The following is a 9,348-nucleotide window of genomic DNA, read 5'->3' on the forward strand; positions in this document are numbered from 1 at the left end:
GATACATGTGGATAATTTTTTTGTCATTAATTTATCACCAGAAGCAGCAACATAACGGATGGATTTGCATTTCAAATATAACATAAATTATAAGCAGAAGTAGTCTCTCAGCCCCCCCCCCCCCCCCACACACACACACAGAAATACATACATATGTTACAAAACCTGTATCGTTTACTAACACTCACTATATTTAAATCGCAACCTATAATGCACCAAGCACCTTTTCCTTTTGTTCACAACAATGTTATGGCTACCAGACCTGGTTTTAAATATTTGCATGTTCAAAGCAAAGTTAATGATGACAGAAAAGCTAGCTCTTAAGTAGCCAGGCGGCACTCCCTGTTCCCACTTTGTTGGGAGTTGTAAACTCCGCAGTAAAAATCTCTGCCAGTGGCAGTTGGCCGGGCCACAGTCTTCCCCATTTTCACTCTCTGCAGCTGTCCCCTGCTCTTCCACGCGCACTCTCTTGTAGTGGATTCGTTGCCAAGTAAAAATTTCTTGTTGTGACACTACCATTGTGCCAAATAAGACCACAGTTCATTGGTCTACTGAAAGGTAACTTTCAACTGCATGGAAGGAGCCATGTCCATATATGCATAATGAGATAAAAATAATAAAAACTTCTAATTTTAGTACTGAAATACTGTGGAAAAAATTAACATTTACAGCTCCAACAATAAACGACAACAATGACAGAAAGAAGCTAGTGAAATGTATGTAAGGTAGTTAAGTTATGGTTTGTAATTACTGTGTTCCCAGTTCTAGGTAGTTGGAAGGTCAATGTTGCTCTTGATATGGTTTCCCATGTAATGTTTTGAGAGGAAGTTTATAGAATGGGCAGAGTCAGTAATTTACTATGTTTTAAGAAGATGAAAATTCACTGGTTGAGATAGCTTTTCTGAATGATATATTCCCAGCAAACATGTAATGTTGAATAAATATTATTATTAAAAGAACCATTTCTGCAGTGTCAGTTAATAAAGTGTTCTTCAGCTAATCTCTGAATCTACAGGGATCATCTCCATTATGTAGTGCAGTGAATGGTAGGCATCTTTACTTTTGAGATCAGTACTCGTGCAACCTGGACAGTAAGAGCTGATTAAGCCCTTAATTCTGAATGGACTCTCCAAAATGATAGTGGAAGCAATGCCTACAGTGGAAGTTTCAGGTGGGGTCAGGTTCACATCCTCTTTCGCTGAGCCATGTTGTAGTGGCTGCACCAGCTGTCTCCTGGTCGCTCACACAGTCCAGCTCCCACATCTGGCAATGTATTGCCTCCTGTCTCACATCGCCACACATTTGCATCTCTTCCACCACTCTTGGCACCACCAGGAATCACTATCATTGGCTGTCTTTCAATCAACTTGTTTATGTTAATTTTAGATCCTTGTGCGGTTCAGAATATTACAAAAACATAGTAGTTACTTTTCTGCCTAAAATAAAACATCACACTTTTAGTTTGTTATAAAGTGTAAGAGCACACTGAACTACATAAAATGTTCCTTTTTGAATTTTCCTCTCAGGTTTTCCACCAAAGACGGGCTTCTGACTGATCTTCATGATGCTTGCCCCACCATGTCTTTGTTTGCTGCGTAAAAGACTTGAAGTTGTCCATCTTTGTACCCTCCAACAGTATTGTGCCATATTTGGTAACATTGAGAAAAAATATGAATATACCGCAGAATCGTTACAAACCACAGCAGTGTTTTTAGTGTACTACAAGCAAAGAAGGCAGTCACTGCATTTGCAGGATTCAGCAACTTAACATATAAATTAATCAAGCAACTCAGTTTAGCATTTTTTATATTTGCAAGTATTTCTCTTTATGTTGAGTTGTATATGCAGATGGTAATGCTACTTTCCCTGAAGCAAGTGTAAGAATACTGTGTAAAACAGAATGACTAAGTCATACAGAGGCTTCATCAAATGTATTGGAATTCTTGCACTTACATCTCTTGCTTCTTAATGGTCTTTGTGGTTAGTAATAATGGTTAGCTTGAGATGAAATACAGGCTACACAACCGCAATCGTGGCACAAAAATAATTTGCATGTGGAACTTCCCTCCTTATCTAATGTTCAGACTGGGTTCTGTATTCTGATGTGAACATCTGTAATAAGCTGCCAGCAAAAAAATTGTGAAACAGTATACATTCAAAAGAAAGGTAAAATATATCTTACTAGTCCACATAAAAAAATTGTTTCCATATAGACAGGCCACTCAGGACAGCATGTCTGCAGTTATGAGAAATACCTTGTCCAGTGTGCTGAAGGTATTACCAAGGTCTTCACAGGCTGACATCCTCCAGATCTATTCACAGGCAGACTTCCAATGTCATATCCTCACATGACCCTATTTCTCTAACCACCTCGAAGAACTAGCTACAAAGGTGCATCCTTACCTAAATACGAATGTTGTTGAATAAGTAATGCCCCACATTTTTTAAAAAGCTATTAATATACATAGACAAATGTCCTTGTTGGTGCTTCACATCTGTTGTTTGTTCTGTGCGTCGGTGAAGTTTTGAACCGTTCTGGCAGATGGCAGAGCCATAGCACAGTGCCAAAATGGCATTCACATACAATTCACATTACAAGCAGTGTGCTGTTACTGAATTCTTGTGTGCAGAAAAAGAAAGAAATCGTGATGATCATCTATAAACACTTGGGTGACAGTGTATGGCAATGCTGCAGTTGATATGAATACAGTTGGGTGATGGGTTAGAAAGTTACAGCCTCAGGAGATGCAGAAACAGAGCTCCATTATCAGCCACTCTCTGGATGTCCTGTCACAGCCATTGCTCCAAACATGCTGATTGTGTGGATGCCATTATTCGGAAGTGCATCTGCAATGATCGAGACACTCAGGTATTCAAAGAGGTGCTCACGATGGGTTCCACGAACACTCACAGTGGACCACAAGATTCAGTCTTAATTGTTGGAGCGTTTTGAGACCCACAGAGAGACCCTTCTGTTACGGGGAATGAAAGCTGGGTGCACCAGTTAGTGCCGGAAACAAAAAGGCAGTCCATGGAGTGGCATCACTCTCATTCACCACAAAAGAAGAAATTCAAGACAACCCCTCTGCCAGAAAAGTCATGGTGACAGTCTTCTGATAGCATCATTCTGGTGACAGTCTTCTGATAGCATCATTCTTGTGGAAGTGATGCCAAGAAGGCCAACCATCAATTCAGAGGCATATTGAAGACTCTGAATAACTCAAGAACTGTTTCCAACATGTTCGATCGGACAAGAATCCAGCAGAAACCTTGCTCCAACACAATAATGCACGCCCACATACAAGTCTGAGAATCTGGGAACACATCTCCAAATTGGGTTACTCATTGCCTCATCCATGCTACAGTCCAGACTTGGCACCCTCAGACTTCAATCTCTTTGGGCCACTTAAAGACTCTCTACGGGGAACACACTTCATGCAATGAAAACATGGCTACGCTTAGGACAAGAGCTTTTACCAGCAGGGAATACATGCTTTTCCTCAATGCTGGCGTACGTCCGTAGAACGTGATGGAGACTATGTAGAAAAATAGGACAGGGACAACACATGTTGATGCAAATTGTCACCAAATTTTGACTCTTAACAGTAAATATGTTCTAGGAAAAAAAAAGTTGGGCATTACTTTTTGAACGACCCTTGTACCATCCCACACTGGAACAACTGGACCACATCCTTTACTACGGCTTCATACCTGGAAATGAGGAACAACCTATCAAGCCTTCCTAAAGTGTTATTTGGCCACCCACCCAATCTGTGTAATATCCTTGTCCATCCTTAAGCCACACTCAGACCCAATATTTTGTCACTTGCGTCATATCCCCATCACAGGCTTATCCTATCTTACTGAAGGCAGAGTAACCTGCGAAAGCAGTCATATCATATACAAAGTCTGCTGTAAATTCTACACAGCATTTTACGTGGGCACAACTACCAAGCAGCTGTTCACTTTAATGAATGGCTAGCAGCAGAGCTGAGCAATCAGTGATAAAACATGCTCCTTAGCACACCAGGATCAATTTCAATGGCTGCTTTGGAACCTGTGCCACCTGGATCCTTTTCTGAATTACATAGATAGAATTCATCCGTACAACACATTCTTTGATACTGTAATCCACCATGTCTCCTATCTTTGCTAGCCTCTGCATCACATCCCATCTTGCACCATACCTTTCCTCCTTCCCAGTCACATTCCTATGCTGTGCAGCTGCTGCCTCTCCCTCCTAACTGTCAGACGTGCTTCTTCAACCCTCTGCCCCAGTTTGTGACTATTCTCTCCTTGCCCACTCTACATTGCACAACTCCTCAAACCAGTCAAGCTGTAATGCTGGCACAATGTAGTCATACATGTGTTTGTGGCATGTGTTGTGTGTACGTTGCGGAGGGGAGGTTGTTATATTTGTGTGTACTCTGTAGCTCTGAAAAATGATTAGTCCAAAGTCTAGAGAAATTCACTGTCTTGTTTATCTGCCTTTCAACAACTTAGCACCTCTGCTATTCAATGAGGTATCGCCTTTAGTGATAAAATTATTTACAAATCTCCTATAACTTATTCTTACAAGAGTACTAACTCTATGTCTGACCACATTAACAGTGTGAATAACAGCTTTCCAAGAAACCAACAAACATTGAAAGGATGGCCTATCAGTCACCTATATGACGACTTGCTGAACTGCATGTAGAGGGTAGCTGCTGAGTCATCAGGTGCCCATTATTACCATAAAGAATAAGTAAAAAAAAAAAATTGAGAAACACACACACAATATACTAAACAGGAAAGCTAAAGAAAGATCAAATGGAGAAAAACACAGTTTGAAAGAGTTCAGTGCCCTTTTCAACAAAGAGGTCATTAGGCCTGGCTGGACACTGATGCGGATGGAAATCAGTCTTGTACTTCTTAAAGGAACTACTCTAGCATTAGCATTAAGTGATTCAGGAAATTATGTAAAGCTAAAACCTGCATAAAAAAATTGGACAATTCAAAGAAGTACATTAGAGGGGAAGATGGAAAACAACAAATGAGGGAATATTACAATTTAATGTTTCCTTGACAACAAGATCATTAGAAATGGAGCACAAGTTTAGGCTGGGAAGTACGATCAGCCGTGTCCTTTCCAAACAAACCATCTTGGTAAGTGAACAATGAGGATATGGGATCTCTCTCAACAATTATTGGATTAAATGCTGCTGTGGTACAGTATTAAGATGTTTTGCTGCAATACAAATGGGAAAAAAGCTTAGCAACTTATCTAGAAGAAAAAAGTAGTTTTATTGGTCCCGTGTAAGTGGTACAGGAAATTACTCTGCTAGACTTGAAAGTACATGGCTATTTTACAAAGTACACATCTATTAATTGTAAACAGAATTTACATAGCAGAAACTTTATTCATGTTTTACATGCACTTAATTGCAAACACATCTGCTAAAATATACCACAATGTGTAAGAATCTAACATACATATGGGTACAAAAATGTAAATACAAAATGCAAAATGTGCAAATACAATGTGTACAAAGGGGAAAAGCTACCAGGTTTTCTATCTTTGGACCAATTGCTTTCCAAAGTAACCCAAAGTGTTATTGTCTGTAGTTACAACATAAAATTACTTTTTAAAAAAGTCATCAGTTACTAAACAAGTTAACAATAGTTTGCTTCCAGTATATAAAATTGTTCAGAATGATGGAGAGAAAAATTTTTATTCTCTTAGTGCAGCACACAATTGTATTTCTAATGCCTTCTAGACAGTGGCACCATTAGCTGGTACCTGAGTGAAGGCACATTTCTTTTCACTGAAAAGTCCACAGACTCACTTTTTATGGATGAGGGAACTTTATATTACAAATTACGGGCAATGCATGCATTTATTCTTCCATGTAACATGTTACAATCACTGCACGATTACCACAAACATCACTGCACCAAAGTTACTTATCTAATATGACTAGAGTTCAAGAATAATGCAGCATAATAAAATTTTGTAAAATTTTTTGAATTACCTTCACGAAATAGTTCACTTGGATTCAAAAATTACACATTTAACTCATATACATCTACATGATGCAATAAGTGGAATAAAAAAGTACTGCAGAAATAAAACATCGAAGAAAGTACAGAATTCATTTACAATTCGTTGCTGAGAAACAGGTAGGATTTCCATGAGCTGCACCACAACAGGGTGCCTGATGTACAGAAAAGATTTCCTTGTTTTGGCCTTGCAATAATATAGACTGAAATCTTCAGAAAAATCTTATTAATATGCTAGCCTATATTGTAAGAACTTTGTATTTTGGTAGTGACACATCGCCTATGCAAGAAATGTGTGGGAGAAATTCAGATTTAAAAATTGTAACTCTGTACACATGAGAAAACAGCATGTTTCGTTTTATTGGTAATACAAAGAACTTTTAGAAGGTATGTCCATAAGGCACTGCAGGAAGTTCTGTGCATAGAAAGAAAATATAGAGTGTGCCTGCTTATATAATACTTGCATGTTTGTTTGATTGCTATCAGTCAATAGATATGTTTCAGAGCTGAAATTTCTTGCTGTCTTCACGATGTACAAAAATGTTTGCGTGCACATAATTCTTCCCCCCCCCCCCCCCCCCCCCCCCCACACACACAAATACCTGTGGTTTGATTAAATACCAGTTTTACCTTGAAAGTAAATTATCATCATCGTGTCTCACACAAAGGCCATTCGTGTAACCCGTTACAGCATGAATTTTCATTTCTGAGACAGATCATGCAATACAGTATACAATTTTGCTGCAAGGCTCCATCTCATTTTTCATTTCAGTGTCAACTGTTTGATCAAAGGTAAATAAATATAAATGTTGTGTGACTAGGGCCTCCTGTCAGGTAGACCATTTGCCGGGTGCTAGTCTTTCAATTTGACGCCACTTCGGTGACTTGCGCGTTGATGGGTATGAAATGATGATGATTAGGAGAACACAACAACCAGTCCCTGAGCGGAGAAAATCTCCGACCCAGCCAGAAATCGAACCCGGGCCCTGTGGATTTACATCCTGCCCCGCTGACCACTCAGCTACAGGGGGCAGACAGATCAAAGGTGTGATGCTATTTTCTACTACTTGTAAAAATGAGATGTATCTCACCCAAGTGAATCAAATCTTGAGCAATTTACAGTTTCGATGTTGTAAGATTTTTGTTCGAAGCCTTACCTTTCTCAATGATGATGGTAATGAGATGTGGCAGTCCACTTTTGACAATATTTTTGCCCCCACAAATTTTATGAAAACTATCAGTTAAATACAACATACGTTCCTGCAAATACTTGCAGCTTTGCAAAGATTGCAAAACGACTACATTAAGTCCATGATATGTCTCAGAAATCTCTCTCTTAAAAAAAAAAAGGAAAGCTTGATATTAAGAGCAGACTTTCTACTTTAGAAGACACCTCTGTTCCTACAACAGCTAATAATGCTTCAGATCTACTACATGAGCATTGAGAGGGAACTGAATAACTTGCACATAATCAGCTTTAGTTTCCTCTGCTCTCTCAACAAGTGTATGGGACAAATATGTAAGGTGGAACAAATACGTAAGGTCATTCATATTCATCATCATCCTGATCATCATCGTAATTGCCCCGTACTAAAGACTTGCATGCCTTATATCACATAGCATCATTATCTGCTATTTTCTACTTTACAGACTTAGTAATCTTGCGCTATATGCTTTGTAACAGGTAACTAACAACTGTAACATTATCTTTTCCTGAAACACAAAGCTGGAACAATCAAATATCCCTCATTAACAAGAAGCAAAGATTGTGATTACTTCAGAAACTGTGTGTTTCAGTACATGTGCCATATAATTGCAAATGGGTGAGACAAGCGGTCCTCCATTGCAATCTAGCAGGTGCCCATGTTCTTTTGTGACTGTAATGTGTGATATGTCAAAATATGTGTAGTGGACACTTAGCTATAAGTATGCACCATTACATGATTAATGTGAAAGTAATATCACTGAAAATCTACAGTTTTCACTTTACTCACTCACATAGAAATTTTAATTTTAACAAGAACTGGAGGCTGCCTGCTGATGAGAATGAAAACTATTACTGTCAAGAAATGTCAATGCTGAAGAATGCAATCTCATTTCTATGTCAAATAAAAAATGCATTCTATAATAATGAAAATAATCAGTTTTTTACAATATAATGTAATAGGATAGATTAAAAAAACTACTCACCAAATGGTGGCAGGAGAACACACACACAAAAGAAGGTTATACTTATACAAGTTTCCTGAGCCAGTGGCTCCACCTTTTGGCAGAAGGGTTGAAATGGAAGAAGATGAGTGAAGGAAAAGGACTTGACAGGTTTAGGAAAAGGGGCAGATTTCAAGAAATTCACCCACTTTTGCAGGTCAGGGGAGACTTACCAGATGGGATGAGGAGGAAAGACTTTTAGGTTTTCAAATCTCGTCCAGTGCAGTCCCCAACAATCAGTCTTTCCTTCTCATCCCGGCCTCCCTTCACCTGCGATTCTGCGTGACTTTTCCTAAATCTGGGCACATTCCTAAACCTCTCCAATCCTTTTCCTTCACTCCTCTTCTTCCCCTTCTACAATACTGCTGAAAGGAGGAGCCACTGGCTCCGGAAGCTTGCATAAGTATAACCTTCCTTTATGTGCGTGTCCTCCTGCCACCATTTGGTGAGTGGATTTTTTTTTATCTATCCTACTACAAAAAATGTATTCTGTATGAGAGATGATGACAGTGTCTAAAACAAAAGTGTTTCATACCAATTTATGCTTATTGAAGATACATTTAGCAGATCATATAAAAAGAGTACCTCTGGTACAAGTGAAATTTAGAATTGGTCTGGCAGAAAACCACAAGGGATAAAATGGCACACCAACAGCTACATCAGTGCCAGAATAATACATGCATGACCATGAATTGTTCCAGTTAAGCCCATTATAAGGCAATGGGGATACAATTTATAGATGTTCAGTGACAGTAAAGATTATAAAAGTAAACTGACAGTGGGATTTCTAAGTCAAAGACTGAAAGCAGATTTTGTATGGTCAGTCTCAGTAAGGACTGTGTGTTACATTCCTAGTTGTAAAACTATTACAAATATTTATCTTAAGGTTTCATACTTCTCAAATACCATCAAACTCCTCATATTAACAACAAAACGAAAAGGAAAGATGAGTACCAAAAGTAGGCCCATATTAAGGTGTCTGTCTGTTCTTTACAGTAATTCAGCCATGTTGCATTATCCAGCTTCAAACTATGCTAGTTGGTAATAGTAACCACATGAATAAATGACAAGAATAAAAAATTACAATGACACACAGTC

Source organism: Schistocerca piceifrons, chromosome 6 (assembly GCF_021461385.2).
Source record: "Schistocerca piceifrons isolate TAMUIC-IGC-003096 chromosome 6, iqSchPice1.1, whole genome shotgun sequence".
In the NCBI taxonomy this organism is placed as follows: domain Eukaryota; kingdom Metazoa; phylum Arthropoda; class Insecta; order Orthoptera; family Acrididae; genus Schistocerca; species Schistocerca piceifrons.